The sequence below is a fragment of the Vombatus ursinus genome, unplaced genomic scaffold, assembly GCF_900497805.2.
Source record: "Vombatus ursinus unplaced genomic scaffold, bare-nosed wombat genome assembly UNPS02014837.1, whole genome shotgun sequence".
Classification (NCBI taxonomy): Eukaryota; Metazoa; Chordata; class Mammalia; order Diprotodontia; family Vombatidae; genus Vombatus; species Vombatus ursinus.
The window spans coordinates 213179-237314 of record NW_020954615.1 but is presented as its reverse complement, the minus strand read 5'-3'; the positions used below and the strand labels follow the sequence as shown (position 1 = coordinate 237314).

General features: G+C 43.8%; 1 pseudogene; it reads left to right on the top strand.

Moving 5' to 3' along the window:
• Positions 1-8855: 8855 nt before the first annotated feature.
• Positions 8856-16491, top strand: LOC114026281 (annotated as a pseudogene).
• The last annotated feature ends 7645 nt before the right edge of the window (positions 16492-24136 follow it).

Genomic DNA, 24136 nt, shown 5'->3' with positions numbered 1-24136 from the left:
TTCTTGGTGGTGCAGTGGATAGAGGGCTGGACCTTAAATCCCGAAGACCTGAGTTCAAATCTAACTTCAGATACTAGCTAGCTGTGTGACCCTGGGCAAGTCACTTAACCTCTGTTTGCCCCAGTAGTTTCCTCAACTATAAAATAAGGATAGCACCTACCTTATTGTGAGGATCAAATGAGATATTTGTAAAGTAGTATAGTGCAGTTCTTGGTACTAGTACTAGGTATTAGTACTACCCACTAGTACCAGGTGCTTGGTCACTTCCCTTTCCTTCCTTCATTATCCCCAAAGTACTCAGCAAATGATGGACTGAGATCAGAACATGGGCTTAGGACAGGTTGATGGAGGGATCTAGCAAAAAGCACTTATTGAGCACCTACTGTGTGCCAGGGACTGTATCATGTTGTTGTTCATCCTTCATTTTCGAAGAGGACCAATGATATCGCCTGACAGTGTCTTGACTTGCCTGTGAATTGGATTTAAGTGAGGCAGAGTTGTACAAAGTTGTCAGCCTCACTGTCTCTTCCAGTCATCAAAGTCCAGTGGCAAGACAAAAGTCAGGACTAGTGTCCTGTCTTCCCATGGTGACTCCCTTTTGTGATTGATTACCTTGTACAAGTCATGGCCATATATACTTTCTTTCACTTCCTCCCAAATAACCAAGAGATAAAAAGAAGATGGGGGAAGGGAAAGACTAAAACAGGATCAGGGTTTCCCTGCTGGGGCCCAAGGTCCAGATGCAAATGATCAGTAGGGGAACTATGGCTGTTAGTCAGACTGCCTGCCCAGGCTCTGCATCCTCTGTTGTTTTCTCTTTTACTGAGGTTTTTTTTTTTCTTTTTTGAGTGAGGCAGTTGGGGTTAAGTGACTTGCCCAGGGTCACACGGCTAATACACGTCAAGTATCTGAGGCCAGATTTGAACTCAGGTCCTCCAGACTCCAAGGCTGTATATAGCTCTACCCACTGGCCACGTAGCTGCCCCCAAAGTTTTTAATAAACACAGAAGTAGGATAGGGAGCTCATTGTTGTTGCCTGATTTCTTTCTTCTTTACTCCTCTTCCCTCCTTGTCCTCCCCAATCCAGCCCCAGGAGAAAAGATGGGGAGTGGGCAAACTGAGTGGGAGAGAGAGGAAGAATAGGATTATGGCAATGTCAGGGACCCAGTACTTGGGTCCAAGGGGGTGGAACTAGATGGGGATGTGGGCAGGTTTAGACCTTGGGGCACTTGAGCTGAACCCTGAAAGAAGCTAGAGATTCTAAGAGGTGGAGGTGAAGAGGGAGTGAATTTTAGTCATAGCGGACAGTCTATTCAAAGGGTTGGAGATGGGAAATGGGATGTCATGGGTACAGGAACAAACTAGGTGAGGTTGGCTGATTGTAGAGTGGGTAAAGACTTTAGTCTGGAATGATAGGTTGAAAAAAAAAACAATGGAATTTATGTTTTATACCTGAGGCCATAGGGAGCCTCTGAAACATCTGAGTAGAGGACTGATATGGTCAGTCTTGTGCTTTGAGAATATTAACTTGGCAGCTCTATGGAGAATGGGTTAGAGGTACGGAGACTAATCAGGAAGTTATTAAATTAGGCCAGGCGAGAAAGTGGTGGTGATGGCTTGAGCTGGGTAGTTGTGAAGAGAATGGGACAGAAGTGAGCAATTTTTCAGGGATAGAATCAACAAGACTTGGCAACTTACTAAACATGGAAGGTGAAGGAGTGAAGAGTTGGGGTTGTGAATCTGGGTGACTAGAAGGGAGCATGGTGGTAGATGTAAACTCTTGGAGGCCTGGGGCTGTTTTCAATTTTGGGATAGATAGTGTCTGTCTGGTACATCAGTAGGTGCTTAATAAATGTTTGTTGATTGTTATCATCCGCAGAAATAGGGATGTTGGGGAAAGAGGTGTGCTTGGGAGGGGGCTGAAGAAGAGGAGTTCCATTTTGGACACAGTGAATTTGAGATGTCAAAAGGATGAACAAGAACCCATTTGGAAGTGTACTCAGGATACAAAGTGGGTCAGGTAAGAGACATTTATTTCTTTTATCACAAAAGATGTTCTTAAAAGAAACACTAGATATGTAGGTAGGCATTGACAAATATGGCAGCTAGATGGTGCAGTGGATAGAGTGCTGGGCCTGGAGTCAGAAGACTCATCTTCCTCAGTTCAAATTTGGCCTCAGATACTTACTAGCTGTGTGACCCTGGGCAAGTCACTTAACCCTTCTGGCCTCTGTTTCCTCATCTGTAAAATGTGATGGAGAAGGAAATGGCAAACCACTCCAGTATCTTTGTCAAGAAAATCCCAAATGGAGTCATGAAGAGTCAGACACAAGAGAAACAATTGAACGATAAAGGGCTATATCTCAAAGAGGTAAAGGCAGAAAGGACCCATGGGTAAAAGAATATTTATAATAGCACTTTTTGTTATAGCAAAACAAATTGGAAGCTAAGGGAGTGTTCATTAATTGGGGAATGGCTGAGCAAATTATGTTATCTGAATGTAAAGGAATATTATGGTGAAGCAAGAAATGAAAGGGATGGATTTGGAGAAACCAGGGAATAATTGTATGAAATGATGCAGAGTGAAGTGAGCAGAATTAGAACTACTTATACAATGGCCACAATGTTGTAAAGGAAATCAACTTTGGAAAACTCCAGATCTCTGATAAAAACGATGACTAATCATGATGTTAGATGACTGATTACAAAGCACGCCTGCCATCTCTTGGTGGAGCAGTGATGGTTTATAGGCGCAGAATGAGACCCGTATTTCCACGTACAACCAACATAATGTAAATTTGTTTGGCTTGTTATATAAATATTTCTTTGTTCCAATGAGGGGCAGGACTTTTAATGAGGGTGGAAAGAGTAAATATTGTTATATTGATTTTAAAAAAGAAAGAAAAGCATGAATGAAGCATTTAAAAATACACAGAAGAGAGAAGAAAGTTTAGAAGGGGAAATAGACAAGCAAGTCAGTGTTACAACTCCTATATAAAATCAAGCTGTGTATAATAACAATAAAAATTATAATAATAGCTTAAATTTATATGAAACTTTAAGGTTTGCAAAGTGCTTTATAAATATTATCTCTTTTTATTCTCATAACAGCCTTGGGGGGCAGTGTTATTATTATAGATTAATCATTAAGAGATTGATGGTTTCAGATATAGTAGTTTTTTTCTGGCCTTCTTTGAAATGAAAATATTCATGTTTGTTGATTATTTTCTAGTTGATTATAAGAATTTGTTTTAAAAAGAGTACTATGATTTATTAAGGGCAACCAATGATGCTTTTCTTCCATTTGGATTGATGTATCTTTTCCAGTTATGATTGCCATTGAAACTATGTATTGAAAAAATGAATTTAGAACCAGACATTCCAATTGCCATTAGACATTATATCTAAACCAAGATTTTCAAAAATAATGAAGCATATTCAATTATAATTCTCTCACAAAATATTAAGTGATTTTTAAGCAGCTCCAAAGGGGTTTTTTCGTAGTTAAAAAATATTTATTTAACTATTTGAAAAATTTTTATTTTTTGTCTGTATCTATTTTAGAATGTAGATGATATAGTAGTATAGGAGTACCTGCATGTGATTTTTAAATAAAAAGTGCATATACATTGAGGGTTAATGCTTATTTTTTTTAACCAATCAGGGTACCAAAATAAAAAATTTTGGAGAGTGCTGGTCTAGAAGAAAGAGTATTTGATGGATTTGCAGTCAGAAAACCTGGATCTGAATTTTCTCACACTTCCTGAGTAACCTGGGCAAGTCATTTAAGTTGTCTGAGCCTCAGTTTTTCCATTTACAAAATGAAGGCATTGAACTAGAAGATTCCAAATAATAAGAGCTCACATTTATCACATGTTGTAAGGTTTGCAAAGCCCTGCACATGTTGTACCTCATCTGAACTTCACAACATCTGTGGGAGGTAGGTGTTGTTAATATACCCTTTTTACAGTTGAGGAAACTGAGGCAGACAGAGGCTTATGTAGGTCACACAGCTAATAAGTGTCTGAGGCAGAGTTTGAACTCTAGTCTTCCTGACTCCCGGCTCAGAACTCTATCTACTGGACTAAATGCTTGCCTACGAAATCCTTTATTTCAAAAACTGGCTCAGACATCCTCAGAGCCCTCAGGCTGCCACTTCTCGTCCAATCAGGAGGGGAAGGAAAGAGTCTGATTGATTCACTCACACTTAGGTGTTGGGGACTGACTGTGCTCCCTCCCCTAGGGGGATTATTGATATGGCACAGCATAGCATTGAGGATTCTATCCTCCAGAACTGTAGCTAGTGCTTTCTGGGGGAGTCTCACCTTGGGTTGGGGGAATTTGTGGGTCTGGGTTTGTATCTAGTACCTACGAATAGGAGAATTGGATTCTATCCATAGTCGCTGGCCTTCCACCACTAATGTCTGTTCAATAATAATATGTACACTGTTTACCTCATAGGGTTGTTACGGTGGACAGTGCCTTACAAACCTCAACTTAATTACTCTAGATATGTGAATTATTCGATTGGTGTAGGGCAGGGGTGAGAACCTGCGGCCTTGAGGCCACATGTGACCTTGTAGGTCTTTGGGTTCAACCTTTTGACTGAGTCCAAGTTTTATAGCACAAATCCTTTTATTAAGGGGATTTTTTTCTGTGAAGTTTGGATTCAGTCAAAGGGTTGCACTTGAGGACCTAGAGGGCCACATGTGGCCTGGAGGATGAAGGGGCCACCAAAATGATGCGGTTTAGGGGTTCAGGGGTCCTGGGACCCCAAAATCACAACATGCGGGTCTTGACTGAAAGAATTCGACCCAAGCCTTCTTTCAGCCAAAAACAAGATTTATTGAAGATTCGCCATATTAGCTAGACTCTTAAGGAATCTGAGCATCTGTGGGCTATTGGCTCAGATTCTTAAAATCTGCACTGGTGTAGGGAGAACAAGCAGTTGGTTCCTGGGGGAGGGGAGGGGGTTGTAGGACAAAAATCAGCCTTTTCCGTTCTTCTACACTCAGGCCCAGTGATTTCTGAAATTGAAAGCAATTTCAACTCTTCAACCCTCTAAGCCAAAGAAGTGTTTTGATGGAAAGAGCCAGAGAGGCATCAAAGAAAAGTCACTTCAAAAGTCACTTGAGAAGCCCAAGGGCTCAGCTGGGGTCTGCCTCACAAAAAAAGGCTAAAATAATCCTTGGGGCCATAAACTAAAGAGATGGGAGATTCTTTCCTGTGGGAAAGTCTGACGACCAACAGATGGCAGCAGAGAGCAAGAGCGATGCTGCGGAGGGTGCCTGGAGGTGGGGTTTGTCCTGGCTGCCCGACTGATTCCCTACCCCTGTGCATGTCACATGTGTTCCCTGGCCAAACATCTCCCCTGCATACGTATACCCTGCTTTGTTGTTCAGTCATGCCCAACTCTTCATGACCCCATCTGGGGTTTTCTTGATAGAGATATTGGAGTGGTTTATCATTTCCTTCTCCAGCTCAGTTTACAGATGAGGAAACTGAGGCCAACAGGGTTAAGTGACTTGCCCAGGGTCACATAGCTAATGTCCAAGGCCGGATTTGAACTCAGGGCCTCCTGACTCCAGGAGGGGCACTCTATCCACTGTGCCATCTAACTGTTTTCTATGCATGTATACCCAATACTTACTCACCAGTTGAATGATTCTCTATGCATGCTACCTTCCCCAATGGTCAGATGGCAACTTGAGGGGGAAGTTCAAAAAGATACTTTTGTATCTTTTGCATATGAGGGAATATTTTTTTTTGTCCCTTAGTTTGCTTTGCTATTTGATTGAATATCTTTTGCTCTTAGCTAATGCGACCTCTGATTGATGGACAAAACCAATAACCCACGTATGTGGGCTCATGAGCTATGGTTTTCCATTGTATGCTGAGGCACATAATCCTTCCAGTCTGGGGTCATTTTCTGAGAGTCCATATGTGAGGGGAGCGGGGTTTCACGCTACATCAATTAACATCATAGAGTCCTAGAACCTCACAATCAGAAGGGACCCTCAGAGATCAACTTCAATCCCTGCACTAACAAGGGTCCCTTCCACAACATACTCTGGATGACTGAGTAGCCATCCAGCCTCTGTGTAAAGACCTCTGCTTACAGATCCTTCCATCCCAAGACCGGCTCGGTCCATTTCTGGATGGCGCTAATTGTTAGCAAGCTATTCTTGATATCAGTTCTAATCTCTCTCTTTGTAAATGCCACTCATCCTCCTGAGCTCTGCCCTTTGGAGCCAAGCAGACCAAGGCGAGCACCTCTTCTATGTGGCAGCTCTGAATGTGGGTAGGGGTGCCCCTTCTTATCCCCATTCCTCAGCCAACATTTCTCTGACAAGGGATTCTAAAGCATGTCCCCAGTAATTCACAGCCCAACTTCTGGGCCTTGATCCCAGGGTCTTTTCAAATACCCAGAGGGCAAGAGGTGAAGAAGAAGAATGGGTGACATTTATAGAGAGCCTGAAATTTTGCAAAGTACCGTGTGTGTGTGTGTGTGTGTGTGTGTGTACACACAGAAAACATAAAGCATTCTACAAATGTTACCGACTATTATTATTTACCTCTTACCCTTAGAGGAATTCGAAAGGACCCCAGGGATATGTGTCTATACGTATGTAAGTATGTATACATACACCTATGTATAGTATGTATGTGTATATACATATACACAGACAGACTTTGTGTGTGTGTATGTGTGTGTGTGTGTGTGTGTGTGTGTGTGTGTGTGTGTGTGTGTGGTGAGAAAGGTACTGCAGGTATTCTAGTTCAACTGATCCACATAAGACATGGACTCAAGGCTCTTCGCCACCCAGGCTGACCTCCTCTGGATGTTCCAGTCTTATCAGTAGGTAAACCAGTTACAGCTAGATGGTGCAGTGGATTGACCTCTGGACCTGGAGTTAGGAAGCCCTGAGTTCAGATCTGGCCTCATACACCACTTCCTAGCCATGTGACCCTGGGCAAGTCACTTAACCCTGTTTGCCTCAGTTTCCTCGTCTGTAAAATGAGCTGGAGAAGGAAATGGCAAACCACTCCAGTATCTTTGCCAAGAAAACCCCAAAATGGGTCACAGTGAGTTAGACATGACTGAACAATAAACAAAACCAAACCAGTTAATGAGCATTTAATAGATGCTTACTGTGTTCCAGGCACCACACCAAGGAAGCACTGGGGATACAAAGGAAGGCCACTGTGGTGCTCAGAGCTGTGATCCCCCCAGCTCAGAATAGGTCATCATCACCTTCTTCTCGGGAGCCATGTTTCTCTCAACGCAGTCCACGGTCCCAGTAGTTGGGAGGAGGGCAGGGCTATTCCTCTATCATCAGTCCAGGGACTCCTGGAGGATGCTGTTTGTGCCTCTCCCAACAGACCAGGGACTTTTTGAGAGGCGCAAATGTGTCTCCTGTATCAGAGAGCAGGGGCTCTGCCCACCACCACACCAGGGGCTGTCTGAGAGTCGGCTTGTCTTTGCTCAGGTGTGTATGTACATCCCTTGGAGGCAGGGGCTGTGTCTTCTCCATCAGACTGATGCTCCCCAAGGAACAACGAATTCCATCAAACCAGGCATTCCCAGAGCCCAGCTCGTCTTTCCCACATAACCAAAGGCTTCCTAAGGGCAAGGACTGGGTCTCATTCTGCTTTGAGCCCAAACTGAATCATAGTCATTACTCACATTTATATAGGTTTGCTTTCCTCACGACGCTGTGGGCCACTTTGGCATAAAACAACTTTGCCCCCCGGATTACGCCACACAGAAATGGCAGCTCTGTGATTACAAGGAGGTATCTAAATCTCTGGACTACATGACACTCCCTCCCTGCAGAGGGTGCTTGGCAGGCCTCCATATAATCTACAGTCCAGGACCATTCATGGTCCTTGCAGGTCCCTTGCTTTATGGTAATTGTTGTATATTGACCTCTGGGTCATCCTTCCTCCTTTCTCAAGGAGTTCACCACCTGGGCCGCCATCTTCCTCTCCTCCCCAACTCCTCCTCTCCTTAAACTAGGGGATTGTAATATTCATGCGGATGCTTCTCTAAACTCTCAGCCTCAGCATCCTTTGGTCCTGTGACCTATTCCTTCACTCCAGTGCAGCCATGCACCAGAATGTCACTCAGGTGATCTTGGTGTCACCCACAAATTTTCTACATTTTTATTTAGAAATTTGGACATTCCCCTATCTGACCATACCAACGATCCTTCTACCATGCACCTACATTTGTTCTCTGGCCTCACTGAGACCTCGGTAATTCTCAGGCCATTACTGCTACTGGGATTTCACCTTCTTCCCTCTCCAACCTCAACTCCATCATTAGCCATTTCAACTCTATGCTGCCCACTGCTGTTGGCTCTGTTTCAATTAACCAATAAACGTTTATTAAGCACCTACTACATGTGTTAAGCGCTGTTAAGCGTGTTAAGTGCTGGGGAGAGAAAAACAGGCAAAAGACAGTCCTTGACCTCAAGAAACTTACAATTTGATGACTGAAACTTGTATGACCCAATGTGGTGCAGTTGATCAGGTAATGCTGATACACAGATAGGGTTCTTTTGGGGTTTGGGGAAGAGCAGTAACCCTCAGAGTCTTACCCCAGAGCTCAGGGGCTGAATAGGAAAGGAACAAAGAAATATGGAGAGTTACAAGCTGCTTTTAGGGTTACCCCTTGTCACCCCTGAGCCCCAGGGCAGTCTTCACTGTAGTCCAAACAGTTTTAGGTTGAAATATAAATTCGGTTAGTCTGAGCTGTAGCGAGGGTGGGGTGCAGGCAGCGGCATGTTCCCTGGCTTTCAGCCATCTCACACTGACTCTTTGTCTCCAATGCCAACTGCCCCTCTATAACCATGATGGAATGGGCCATCTCCTTCGACAAGGACATCTCCACTGTTCTCTCCAGGACCAGCAGTGGCTCGCATCAAGACAGTCACACTGTGAATATGGGTGCAGCACATGAATAAACAAATTGTCACTGATAAGCAATACAAAGACATAATCCCAAAATACAGGGCTGCTTTCCTTCTGGTGGGGTAGCTTAGCAAATGTCATCAGATATTTCCCCAATCAGCCCCTTAACTTTGCCTTTAAGCATAAGTAGAAGTTTTGGGAGGAGTGGACAAACATACCATTTGAAAGGTATTCTGCTGGTGATGTTGCCTCTGGGGGTGCAGCTGGAGGCTCCTCTCTCTGCTTGGTCTATCCCCTGGGTTTTGGGAGAATCTGAAGTTGGGAAATCTGGCACTAAGAGAGAATTCAAAGGTTCGAGAGACTGCCTTGTGAAACCCACCAAGCCCGCTGGAATTCGTGGCTTATACCCAGGTTTCAAAGTCTCAGTGCAGCATGTAATTATCTGCAGAGAAGCACATCAGAAAGTAGGCTTCCAGAGCCCAAGAGCACTTATGATACAATAAGCTGGGTGACTGCATAAACAGTGATTGCTGTAGCAGGTGTGGTTTCCTATGCCTATGATATAGTAAGGTGGAGAATGATGCAGTCTGGGTGCAAAGGAGCTGATATCATGTACACTGGGGTCATTGACTGCTGGGAGGACTGCTAAAGATGAACATGGCAAAGCTTTCTTCAAGGGTGTCTGAATGTTCTTGGAGGCATGGATGGAGCTTTCATGCTTGTCTTGTATGATGAACTGGAGACATTAAGTATATCCTAACTAAAAATGGAAACAGTTAGTTATGTAAAATACTTAACCATACTTAGCACTTTGGACCATTGACTTTGAAGAAATTCTTGTTGTCTTTTTATCCAGGCCAAGATCACATTTATAGAGGAGCTAGGAAAAACTCTTGGAAAATGGGATTCATTGTGATTCATTATTCAATAGAACTGATGATTCAGTATATTGATTCTATTGGTTTGGGGGAAATCAGTTGCCATGGGCCCAAGGAGGCAGATCAATAAAGACCCACTAGTTTAAAGGCTATTTTGTAGGACCATAAATTTGAGTTTAAGTATTTATTTTTTAAAAAATCACTCTCCCTTGGGGCAGCTAGGTGGTGCAGTGGATAGAGCACCGGCCCTGAAGTCAGGAGGATCTGAGTTCAAATCCGGTCTCAGACCAGATACCTGGCACTTACTGTGTGACCCTAGGCAAGTCAACCCCAACTGCCTCACCAAAAAAAAAAAAAAATCATCCTCCCTTTTATACTTAAGAATAACATACACTATTTTGCACAGTTGAATATTCACGTTTCTGAGGGTCTGAGTTGGGCATTCTGTGATAAGATGATAAATACACAGCACACTAAAAGAAATGCATTCTGCATGAGGTACAGGGTTAGCGGGAGCTCTGTTACCAGCTATTACCTCTTCACATACCCTCCCGTGTCTCCCATGGTTACCATCAAATACCATTCTACCAATTATAGGGGACTCAATTTGTCTTCTGAATTCCACAAATATCAGTGGGGTGGCCTAAACGCTACGTATTTCCAGAGGATCTTAAGAAGAAATATACATCCTTTTATTGCATGTTTGGAGTGAAAAAGTCCCATTATTCTTCCAGGTATAAGGATCATCTATCAGTTTAGTTAGCTCACTTGATAGAATTAAAGGCCTTCCTTTACCCAACCTAGATAATGGGGGTTCTTAACCTTTTTGTGTCTTAGACCTCTTTGGCAGTTTGGTGAAGAGTAGGGACCCCTTCTTGGAGTCATGTTTTGTTTTGTTTTTTTGGCTAGGCAATGGAGTTAAGTGACTTGCCCAGGGTCACACAGCTAGTGAGTGTTATGTGTCTGAGGCCGCATTTGAATTCAGGTCTTCCTGAATCTAGGGCCGGTGCTCTATCCTCTGCACCACCTAACTGCCCCTGGAGTCATGTTTTGATAAGCATAAAATAAAATGAATAAGATTACAAACAAAAGTGATTATGTTGAAACATTTATCAAAAAAATTTTTTAAAAAGTTTGTGGACCCCTTGAAATCTATCAATGTGGACAACAGGTTCAGCATTCTTGCTCTAGAATGTCCGTATAAACACCAACTCTTCTTCTGATGGTGTGATCCGGGTCACCTCCATGTACCCTGTGGACTTCTGTCTCCATCATCAAACCTGCCGACAGTTGACCTGTGTTCTTCCCTCTACCTGAGATGAAAGTAGCTACAATGACTGGCTAACAGTAATAGCAACTGCCACTGGGGGGAGATTGAAGGCTCCACAGGTGCTTTATGTACATTATATCATTTGTTTCTCACAACCCGGGAGGGAGGTAGTATCAGAAGCTGTCCTAACTGGTGAAGAAAGTAGGGTGGATATTTGTTGATTACTTTATATATCAATGTCGGTGATAAAATCAGGTATGAGGAGACAATCACTAGGTGAATAGAAGGTCCCAATGGGCCAATATCTTGTTTATGGAATCAAAGGTAACTGGTTAGTTATTCCCCACGGTATTATTCTGGGGGTTCAGGGACTTCTTGGAGGCAGTGAGGTAATCAGGTTCTTTTGTCTGTTTTCCCCCATTATATAGCAGCAACAGACTACTAAGAAAGGACTCCTAAAATTTCCATCTTACAGATTAGAAAATTGAGGTTCAAGGAGCTAAGGCTTTCTAAATAGATGTTTTTGTGGTAAGCCAGTGTCCACACTAGAGAGACAGAAGACTACTCATGCACAAAATGTATGCTAGCAGAGTTTATTAAAGGTTACTGAAGTAACAGATGACCTGGAAATAGGTGATAAATGAAGCTAAGAAAAGGCTGCTGTTTCTTTGTGCTTCCTTGAGTGAGGATTCTTTAACCAGCCTGCAGAGTTCTCAAGTCCTATCCAGCTGGAGATGCCCAGCACATTGGATTAGAACAGCAAAACAGCCTCTTAGACCCTCCCTTACTGACTGCCGGCAGCATCTTGGCAGTCTCCACTGAGAAGTCAAGAGGACCAGAAGTCCACCTTTGACTTGAGAATTCAAAGGCAGTGAGAATAAAGGGATTTTTGGAAGAGTGAACAAAAGCAAGGGATTAAAGTCATCCAATGCAATTGGTTCCTAATTCTACTAATCAAATTCCTCATTTAAAAAATACAGAAGTTTGTTCATTTAATAACTTTTGCAAGTTTCCTCTATCTACTTTAGCAGTTTCACGTTAGTCAGAAAGCAGGGTGAAAAAATCTTTTAAAAATTATTTATTTATTTTTAATTTTCAACATTCACTTCCATAAGATTTTGAGTTCTAAGATTTCTCCCCCCCTCCCCTCCCCCCCTCCCCAAGATGGCACGCAATCTGATATGGGCTCTACATATACATTCATATTAAACAAATTTTCATGTTAGTCATGTTGTAAAGAAGAATTAGAACCAAGGGGAGAAACCACAAGAAAAAAGAAACAAAACAAAAACAACAAAAAAAGAGAGAGCAAATAGTATGCTTCGATCTGCATTCAGACTCCATAGACCTTTGAGAAAGAAAAACTCTTGGGGCAGCTAGGTGGTGCAGTGGATAGAGCACCAGCCCGGAAGTCAGGAGGACCTGAGTTCAAATCCAGTCTCAGACCAAACACTTGACACTTACTAGCTGTGTGACCCTGGGCAAGTCACTTAACCCCAATTGCCTAGAAAAAAAAAAAAGAGAAAGGAAAACTCTTGAGCAAGGAAGGTATGGCCTATTTCAGTAGAAATGAATAAAGATACTTTTAACTTTTGTAAATGTTTATAATATTTTTAAATAAAATTTATAAATATATACATTTTATTATATAAAAATATTTATACATACATTCATAGTATGTAAATATATATAAACCCACAGATATATGAATATATTTATACACATATTTTCTACCTAATAAAGATGTCCCCATTTTACTTTTGAAAAGCAAGCAAAAAGATAATCTTGTAAAATTCTTCTGTCTTGCAGGCAAGCTTGTTTTTTTGGCCCTCCTTCTGCTAGGCAAGAGTTTTCAATGGAAATAAACATCTCAGAGGAGATGAGGACACAGGGGTTTAGAACTTGCTCTCTTCTCAATAAATCTGTGCTTGTAATCATAAGGAAGGTACTTGGGTGAGTCAGCTGTATAGATCAATATTAACTAATTCACATTGATGTCTCACCTTTCTATTTGGTGTTGGTAATTAGTATAAGTAACACCTGAGGGAAAGATGTCTCTTCTATCTACGTAGTCACAGAGAACCATGGCTTCTTCCAAGTAGGACTGGAAATTTAGCAGTAGGTCTCATGTTAATATGTAGTTATTTCTCATCCTGAGAAGGATTTCCCCACAAATGGAAGGTGAATAATAATGGAGAGAGGGAAAGAGTCCTCAACATGTGTTTTACTCAAAAGAGGAAGAAGCAGTTGCAATGAGAACAAAAGCCTAGAGAGCCTTCATTTCCCTGTTCTGCAAAAATGATCAACCCCTCCACCTTTATCCTCTGTTTTCCCAAGCTATTTCCTGAGTTTTGAGGCCCGGGAAAATAGGTTTTGCTCAGTATAAGCAGGCATTTTCACATTAAAGCACCCTGTGTTTGTGAAATGGGCTAACTAGACACATACCATGAAGCATAAAAAGTACCTCAATGCACCCATATGCCCCAGTTTACCAGCACATCCCTGAAAAAGTTTTGACCTTCCAGGAATTAAGGTAATTTCTGATCCAATGGCTGACAGACAATGAAAGGTGGCATTGCTGTCTTGCCCCATATAAAGTTATTGGAGTAAATGGCCACTGATCCATTGGGGAAATACAGAAGGGGAAAAATTGACCACTATACATATGCCTCTACAATGGCCGTCCTGCTAATAAGTGGGTTCAGGTTCTTCAATGAGCTAAAATAAAGGTATTTCCCCTCCCTCCAGGTTAGTCGTCTCCTTTGCACAGGCCCTGAAGCATTTCCTAAGCACACTCTTTGCTTTTCTGATGACACAGACCTAAAAAAAATCTTTCCTTGGCACTGTAATATCCTTAGAAATTCCACGATTAAGGAAGCTAACAAGCATTTTATTAAGCCATTATGATGTGTCAGACACTGGGCTAAGGGCTGGGAATACAAATATAAACAAAGAAAATGCCAGCTCTGGCCCTCAAGGAATTAGCATTCTAATGGGGGGTGACAAGACACAAAAGGAAGGGGAAAAAGTGGGGGTGGGCTGGGAAGAGGTTGGAGAATGGAACCAAAGGGACAGATCTCTAGGAGTCATTCTTTATTCCTCTGGAAATGTTTGGGACCTTCCTTTCCATTCACCCCAGGCCCTTTATTGGCCCACAATACCCTTATTTCCAACTTGTTTGCATTCCCCAAAGTCAAAGCAAGTCAGCCTCTTCACCTGGAGATGACCCACTGTCCTTTATGGGCTGACACCAGAACCGTTTTCAGATGATCAGGGGCTCCTTCACTCACCTTTCCTTCTACGCCACAGCTCCGCCAGTTAGTCAATAAGCACCTTCTAATAAGCCAGGCACCTTTCTAAGCACTGGGGATATAAAAAAGAGAGAGGGGTATGTGCTTGGGGTGCTCCTACTATCACCAGATGGGGAATTTGGAGGAGTATGCCATATACAAGTAACCATTCAATTCCCCTCATGAGGGACTATAGAATCCAACTACTCTATGATCCTACATTAATAGAATATGAAACATAACACTGAAACTATTAGCTATTGTCATACAGCTATCTATCAGGATAGACACATAAGAACATAATAGAACATGGGAACCAGTTGCTGCTAGACATTAGAATGAAGGAGAAAAATAAATATGCCATCTGTCATTGCAAACAATGATTTACTAGTCACTATCTGACAAGTCCTGAGTTATAGTTTGTCCCTGCTCAAGAATAAGAATTAGTTCTCCTAACAAGGCTTCTTTCGTTATTCTATTCACACCAGAGCATCAGGGGATATTTCCTGGAAGGAGATGAGCTCAGGGAAGAGAAGAAGGAATTGGGATTGTTGGTTGATGAAGTGGCAGTGGCCTGGGATTTACTGATGGGAAAACATTCCCCAAATCCTTGTCCCAGGTGGTATTGTCATCTATCACAAATCTCTCCCTCACAACCCATACACTTAGCAGAACTTCAACCATCATTCCTGGGAATGTGCTTTGGAATTCCAATCTCCCCAAATACTCTCATGCTTTCTTCTCTCTCTCTTTATCCCTTCCCAGCAATAATCATTTCCCTAAACATAGTTTGGGGTTAATTGCATGGGTGCTGGAAACAGGGTCATAAACCCTGGAGGAAAAGAAAAATTCTTATCCTCTCATGGCATTCAGGGTCGGAGTAAGTATGGAAAGATGAAAAATAAAAACCTCAGAGTGACACAAAGAGAAAGGCAATAAGAAGGTTACAAGTGCTAGAAGATGCAGTTTATGTAACTGGTAATTTTTTTGCTTAAGTATGTAAAGATGAGTCCCTAAGCCTATAAGGGCCAATGACTGTGTATGAATATTTTCCCCCCAATCTTTTTCATTTTTTTCAATTAACAAGCATTTCTCTACCTCCCATGGGGAAAGAAAACCAAACACCTGTGCCAAATGCAGTCTAGCAAAACAGATTATTGCAACAGTCATGATGAAAAATATACGTCTCATTCTGCACTTTGAATCCATCCCCCGTCTATCAGGAGGCAAGCAGCAGGCTTCACCATCAGTCCTATGGAATCAGCGCTGGCCATTGCGTCGGTCAAAGCTCTTAAGTCTTTCAAAGACTTTACAGTGATGTTGGTATTGTGTAATTCCACTCTGCATCAATTCCTACAAGTCTTTCAAGGTTTCCTTGAACCCAACTCTTCCATCATATCTCATTGCACAACTGTCCCATTACATGTACTACAGGCCCCATCATTTCTTCATTCACCCCCCAATGGATGGGCACGCCTTCACCTCCAGTGCTTTGCTATTCACAAAGAAAGCTGCTCTACTTTTGCACACATGGGTCCTTTTTCTCTTTCTCTGCTCTCTTCCAGTCTAGTGGTATATGATTTTTTGAGTGCTCATGGCTGAAAGAATGAAGAATCATTTATTAAGCTCTCAGGACATTTTCAGCCCTATGTAAAGCCGTGATGAGAGGGCGTCTCTCCATCTCCCATCTGTCGTCACTTCTACCTATTCCAGTTTCTTGGTCTCTGATTTAATCTTTTTTTTTTTAAACTCTTCGCGTGTCTGTATCTTTGGCCTTCATTTCTGTGTCTTCCTTTATTTCTGTCTCCTAGGTTTTTGCCTCTGTGTCCGTTCCTCCACCTTTGGTCTCTGTCCCCATGCTACGTCTATGGTCCCATTTCTTGGCTTCCGGCCTATTTTTCTGCTTCTGCTTTCTCCCTCCCCGTCACGTGATAGCGAGGGACGGCCGGGTTTCGTCACGTGGGCTTCTAAAAAAGTGGTTGTGCGCATGCTTCCAACGTGGCGCCCTGCCACCTCCTCCGGTCCCTCCAAGACTGGAGGTCTCTCCGTCGTCTCCAGGTTTCTCTTCCCTCCTCAGCCGCGCTCCCCGCTCCTGCCGCCCCTCCTGGGCCATCCTGGAATCCCCGTCATCTCCTGAACCTTCTTTACGGAGCGGCGACCCCCGCCTGCAACGTCATCACGCGGCGTGGCCACGCAAGTCAAGGGGCGGGGCTAGGAGGGCTCTCTCACACCCCACCCCCGGGCCCCAAGGCTTCCTGGGAAATGAAGTCTTGGAGCCACATCCCCTCTGGTCTCGTGGCTCCCTGGAGAGGAGGGCGTGGCCTGGGAGAAGGTGCCGGGGCCGCTAGGGTTGGAGTGCGAACGTGCCCCACGTGATTATTGAGCCCCGCCCCAATTATGAGAGCAGAAGGGGAGGTGTGCTGGACTTGGTGGCAGGGAGATCTGAGTTCAAGTTCTGTCTTTGGCACTGCTTGTGTCACCCTGGGCGACTCATTTAACCTTTCTGAGGCTTGGTTGAAACTAATAATAATAATAGTGACTAGCACTTATATAGCACTTTAAGTTTTGCAAAATGTTTTATAAATATTTCACTTGATTCTAACAGCCTTGGTTATTATCCCTGTTTTATAGATGAATAAACTGAAGCAGGCAGAAGTTAAGTGACTCCATCAGGATCACAGAGCTATTAAGTGATTCAGGCTAGATTTGAACTCAGATCTAAAAGGGTTGGATGGCTAGATGGCACAGTGGGTAGAGCGCTGGGCTTGGAATCAGGAAGACTCATCTAAATGAATTCAAATGTGACCTCAGACATTTATTAGCTGTGTGACCCTGGGTAAGTCACTTAACCCTGTTTGCCTCAGTTTTCTCATCTATAAAATGAATTAGAGAAGACAATAGTAAACCACTCCGGTATCTTTGCCAAGAAAACCCCCAAATGGGGTCACAGAGTTGACTGGACAACTAAAAAGTGCTCCCAGTATGCACAAGCTAGCTTCAGACTTGGGGAGAAGAAATTATTTGCAGACTTGGTTATCACTCAGGAGGCCCCTTCCCAAAAGGAACTTGACTCTGGACTCAGACCAGCTTCAGTCCCAGGAGGAAGCTGATCCCCACCCCATTCCCCCCCCCCAAAAAAGAAAGAAAGGGGTCTCATAATTTATGGGTCAGCATACCCTAAACCTAGTGTCCCAAGGAAAATTTGTATATAAAACTTAGATTTGACTCCTGCCCCAGGGTCCCTTCCAGAAAAGTCACCAAAAACTTACTGTATAAAGTAATGGGTCTCAGGTACAGGACAGCTGTTTCTGCCACCACAAAAGGAGTTACTCAAGAGTGTTTTGGAATGTGACCTGAGTTTCCAGCCAAGCCTATAGTGTTTTCTTAATATTTTTTCTAATTGTGGAGAGAATGTTGACATTGTGTGCTTATGTGAGGGGCAGAGAGACATTCTTCTCTCCTTCTTCAAGAGTGGAAACATAGTGCAGACTCTTCAGAACTGAGTCCAAGAAGGAGAAAGAAAAAAGACTTTGGAAGTGACGAACGTGTAGGGGCAATCGGTCCTTTAACATGTCCCTGGTTTCCGGCTTGTCTCCTTAGGAGACTGGGGAATTTTCCCCTTGGGTAAACTTGAGTTCTTTCTCTCTCTGATTGAGTGAGGTCCCAGCTTTCCCCTATGTAAAGAGCTCACTCACTCTTGTGTGTTTTCTGGTATATTCTAATCAGTTGAACTTACCTGATATCCATTGGCTATCTACTTGGACAAATGAGTTTACTTATCTACTTCACTGTTTGTCTTTTGTGTATTTGGTAGCATTTGGCAGGAAGGAGTCAAGTGGGTAGGAAGGAATGAGCTTGATCTGCCTTCTTTCTATAAGAAATAGTGTCTAGGAAAGAGGCTTGAACCCCAAAATCAGCAATTTGTAGGGGGTTCAGGCAAGATAGTTATAATTATAGTCAGCTATCCATTTTTTCTCTGAGAAGAACCGAGCAGCCAGCCTTGTGGCTCCTTGTCCTGCTCTCTCCAGGCAGAAATCATAGGATGTCCTAGAGAGGAGTAGGAAAGATAAGAATCTATGTCTGTCCTTGAGCCTCTGGTCTGTTGTTGTTTAGAGTTCCCAGTTGGACATAGACATATCTTATGTAGGCAGAACATACCCCAGTACACAAATACTGTAAAACAGTAACCCGTTACTTGTGTTATACTTTCCTAGGAGTTAAAGATTCCCAGGACACTGGTGAAACTAGATATTTCAACTTCACCTGGGATCAGCAGCTCAAGGACCATATCTTTTGCCTAGATGGCCATGCATAGGCTCATTCTTTTGGAAATGGTCATATCAGGTAGGGTGTGGTTGCAAGAAGTAGGGCCTAGGGGCAACCAGCTTCTGATTCAAGGGGTCCAGATGCTTGACTTCAGAGAGTAGGAGCTGGGGTTAGAAGCAGCCATCTCAGGACTGGTGTTCTGTGGGTCACCTGTTTTTAGGGAAAAGACAGGCAAAGCAGCTAGGACTTCACACAGTTCCTGGCTCACACAAGTGCTAAAATGCATCTTGACTTGAATCTTGGTTGTGAGGCCTAGTTTTGGGATCCCCTGGGCCAATACATAGATTTGCTGCCATGTTCAATGCAGCTGCTATAGTTGCTCTTGGGGGTGGGAGGGAAAGAAATCACCTCCTCACCCTTCACTGTAAGTCCAAGGGAGAGCTGATGGTGGCCGCATCCCAGCAATGAGGCTGCTCTGAAAGAAAGAGGACTGTGTTTTCCTTGGTCTTTTATCTGTCCTACTTAGAGGGTGGCTCTTCCTTGCATGGCCATGATTTGCTTTCGACACAGCATGGCCCTCCCCCAGCCATCATAGGGACCAAGGTGAGCCTTGATGAAGCTAGCCAAGAGGCGGAGATGAGGAGAGAGTGCATTCCATCCAGCTTGTTCAGCCACCTACTTTAGAATGTCTGGTGCAGGCCACAGTGAGCGGGCCAGTTGGGTTGGAATGTAGAGGTGGTGACGGGGAGTTAGATGTGATAAGCCTGGAATGCTGGAGGCAGCCTTTTATTTCAGGAGCAACGGGGAGTCAGTGGGACTTCTTGGGCAAGAAAGTGACCTGTGCTTAAGAAGATCAACATGACTATAATTATAACTATCTTGCCTGAACCCCCTACAAATTGCTGATTTTTGGGTTCAAGCCTCTTTCCTAGACACTATTTCTTATAGAAGGAAGGCATATCAAGCTCATTCCTTCCTACCCACTTGACTCCTTCCTACCAAATGCTGCCAAATACACAAAAGACAAATAGTGATGTAGGTAAGTAAACTCATGTGTGGAGAGTGGATTGGAGTGGGGAGAGACTTGAGGCTCTTGTAGTAGTCCAGGCGAGAGGTGAAGAGGCCCTTAACTGGAGTCATGGTGGAGAGAAGGTGATGGAGCTGAGAAATATGGAGGCGAAGTTGATCAGATGTGGAGATGAGGGAGGGGTGAAGGAGAGAGAAGAGCTGAGCTCGGCTCCATGATTGTGAACCCGGGTGCCTAGAAGGATGACTGTGGCCTCAGCAGAAGTGAGAAACATAGGAAGCATGTTTTGGAGAAAAGGAAATGAACCGTGTTTTGGACCTGTGGTGTTTGTGATGCCCCTGCAACACCTGTTAGAAACGTCCAATAGGCAGTTAGTGAAGTGAGAACGAAGCTCAGGAGAGAGACCAGGGTTGGATATAGAGATCTTGGAATCATCGGTGTCAGGAGGGTCGTTGAACCCATGGGAGCTGATAAGCTCACCAGTTGAGGGTGTAGAAAGAGGAGAAAAGACAGCCTGGGCCAGAACCTGAGGGGACCCCCAGAGTTAGTGAGTGTGACAGGGATGAAGATGCAGGAAAGGAGACTGGAAAGGAGTGGGCGGACAGGTAAGTGGGGAACTAGGGGAGGTCGGGGCAGGAAAATTCGGGAGGAGAGGCTATATCCGATACTGCAGAGAGGTCAAGAAGGATGAGGACTGAGGAAAGGCCATTAGATCTGGCAATTAGAGATCATTGGCAATACTGGAGAGGCTCGTCTGGGCTGAATGAGGAGGTCAAGAGCCGTGTGGTAGAGGGTTTAGAAGAGATCAAGACAGGAAGTCGGGGAACAAATCTAATTAGCTTTTTCTAGGACTTTGATGGAGAAAAGCTAGGGGAGATACAGGAAGACAGCTTGAGGGGATGGTAGGCTGGAGTGAACGGATTTTTTTTTTAATAGAGATAGGATGACTTGGGCACGTTTGTGGTGAACCAGGATGGAACCACCGGATAGGGAGAGACTGAAAATTAGAGTTGGGGATGATGGCGGGGGATGATGGCCGGAAGAGATGGGAAGGGATGGAATGGTCTCTCTGTCTACTGACTGCTTCTTTGTTACTGCAAGCATACGGATATCTCTCTTATCCTTAAAAATCTCTCACCTGGTCTGTACAGCCTCGTTAGCTATCGTCTTGTATCCTTTTTTCCTTTCAGGACTGAGCTCCTTGAGTTCTTTCTACATTTGCATGTACAAAGCCATCTGCAATGAGTGCCTCCACTTCCTTCCAATGACTTTGGGCTCAAAATCTGGATGGGCGTGGTGTTTATCATCATTGCCATATTTTGCCCCATGTTGGAAGAACTTGGAAAGCTATTATTAAAAATATGCTTCTTGGGGTGTGCCATATATTATATGGAGTAACAGAATTTTGAGCTGGCAGGGACCTTAGAGGAGTTCAATCCTGTCGTGTTACTGGGAGAAAACAGGCCTCAGAGAAGGGATGTGCCTTGTTCAAAGGCCCCTTACTGGTCACTTACTAAATAAGTGACTCTTACCCGTGGGTTGGGCTGTCCTACCAATTGGCCTAACCAATCCCAGACTCTTTCATGAAGTTTCCTTCTGAAAAGTAGCAACAACTTGATCTCTCTAGTGCAGTCGGGGCCAATGGTCCCTCCTCCCTTAAAAGCCATCCTCTGCTTAGTTAAATCTCTTTGCTTTTGAGCTAACCAAATTATCCAACAAGGAAAGACATTTTGAAATGGAATAGTATCTCTCGGGTAGTTTGGGGGATGTGTGGCATATCCTCTGTCTGGAAAACTGCCAGGTCCAATTGGGGAGTCCCAAAGTGGTGATGGACAGAATGGACAAAAAGGAGCGTTAGCGCTTTTAGAATTCTGTTTCCCTACAGTCCTTCTGGCATCTCCAGGCCTTCTTTATGGGAGCTGCCATTTACAAATCTTTGGGTTGGTGTTCTTCCTCCTCAAGCCAGTTGTCCATGGGTTAGGGTGGTTCCAATAAGCTTCAGTCCCCCAGGATGGGGTGTTAGGGTGGTAAAGATAACACAAAGGCGTATGCAAATTCAGAACATTAGAAATACAAGAGTTGTGTCTTTTCCACCCCCAGTTTTCCTATCACTGGACTTGAGGAAGCCAGGAGATAGTTACAGTACGAATCATCATAAGATGGGGGTAGGGAGGAGAAAGGGGGGAAGGAGAGAGGAGGTGTGAAGTCCAAGGGTCAAAAGTTCATGTGGGAGGAGAGCAAGGCTTGATCAGCCTGGGCCTACCCCCTGTGTGGAAGCCCCCGGAGGGAACGTAACATGGGAGAAGGGGGCTGACGTGGCAAAGGGACACCTTTCTGGGATGGTCAGTTCATACATCCCAATGCCATGTTTTTTAAGAGCTATCATTTCACATTCTAACAGGTGGGAAATTTTCTCAGTTAAAAGGCTAATAGCACAATAGAGAAATGGATCGAGGACGATACTGCTGTTACCTCTGCATGTCTTCTCAACCTTCTTGACAACTGACACCTGCCTGCCCTGCCACCTTTCCAGTCTTCTTATACTTTAAACTCCCCCCACCCCCCCCACCTCCACTCCTCAGGCCAGCGGCACTGGCCTCCTGGCTGTTCTCTGCGTGAGATGCTGGGGCTTTTTACCTAGCTGGCCACCATGCCTGGAATACTCTGCCTCCTCACGGCTGCCTCTTGGCCTCCCAGCCAAAATCCCATCTTCTACAAGATGCTTTTCCCAATCCCCCTTAATGCTAGTGTCCTGACTGGAGATTTCTTGGTATGGTGAATTACTGATTCAGCAGCATAAATGCTTTTACCTGCATTCAGTCTGAAATCATGTCAGTCTTATGGTACCAAGAGTTTCTACCTCACAGATTAAATGCCACTGCTTGTGACTCAAAGCAGGATGCAAATTGTTTCTCCAGTTAATAACGAAAAGATCATAGTTGTAGCATAACACAAGGCAGTCATTGGAAACATCCATATCTTGTACCCATGAAGCCTCTCTTCCTAGTTAACATATTGTTAATAGGCCAGGGACTGAACCTGTGATTTCATTAGTATAGGGAATTTTCAGGTGAGGAATCTCGCTTCCCGGGTCTAGGGATGAAACCTTCTCACACAACATTAGTGTCTTATGGCACTTGTGAAACTTATTGTACAGAAAGATGTAAAGTTAATTTGCTACTTCACTGGCATTGAAGAGTGGGTGGGGGAAGTGAGAGCCTTTGGAGTGTGACAATCAGTTTAAAATTTGTGATGTGAAAAGAGGAAAATAATGATCTACAACCGTAATTATCTAGTTGTTCTCCAAAGATTCTATGATAATTACAGCCCTATAAAAGATAATAGTGTTTATGAGGGGGGTATTGTTTTCAATCATTGTTCAGAGTAAACTGTTGTAGAATTCACTAAACAATATTTGTCAGGATAAGGAAGGGTGGGCTGGGCTCTTGGTGTGTGAGGGACACATTAGCCTTCTATGGAGAGAAATACACACATTTATAAATTCTGTTTAGCATGCTGTAGGATAATGTCAATGCGAAGCTTTAAAAATTCAAAAGCCGGGGCAGGTAAGTGGCACAGCGGATGGAGCACCGGCCCCGAAGTCAGGGGGACCTAAGTTCAAATCTGGCCTCAGACCAAACGCTTGACACTTACTAGGTGTGTGATCCTGGGCAAGTCACTTAACCCCAATTTTCTTAAAACAAACAAACAAACCAACCAAAAACCTAATGGGAAGGTTTTTATTTCTCGGATTAAAATTCTTTTTCTCATGGCTGGTCAGACTAAGAGAAGCCAAGGTATCCTGCCCAGATCAGCAAACACAAGATACAAACAGAAATTTCTGACACCGTATACTTGTTCTGCATGACAAAGAACAAATGAAGAAGTAACACTTTCCTCCTTAGGAGAGAGACAGGGCAGCAGATTAAAGGTTCAGTTCTTGTTTCAAAAGGACTGGGAGGTTTTTCTCTCCTGAAAATCTGCCTGTCAGGTAGCACCCTCAATGGATGTGGAAGCATGGTCTTCCCCACACACAGCTCTTATCTCACTCATTGGGTTTCTGCCATATTGTCCTAAGTTCTTGTGCTACCAGATGCCCTGCATCACAGGCTGATTGAGGGATCAAGTTCTCTCTCTCTCTCTGTCTCTCTCTCTCTCTCCCCCCGTCTCCCTCTCTCTCTCTCTCTCTCCTCCCCTCCCCCCTCCTCTCTCTTCCTCAGTCTCGGTCTATCCCAAAACAAAATGAACAAATGCTTATTGGTTGCCTTTTATATCGCAGAATCATAGACAACTTGAACTTTGGACTAATTTCCTTTGCAGCCTGACCCAGCATGCCTTTAACCCGGAATTTTGGCAGTGTTGGGATCTCCATGATGGAGTTTGAGGGGGATGCCCCCTCCCTGACATCATCCAAGGTAGGAATGGTCTTCAGAGCTCCTCTTTGTTCAGTGACAGAAGAAGAATTCATCCTCTGGGGATCTGGCTAAGT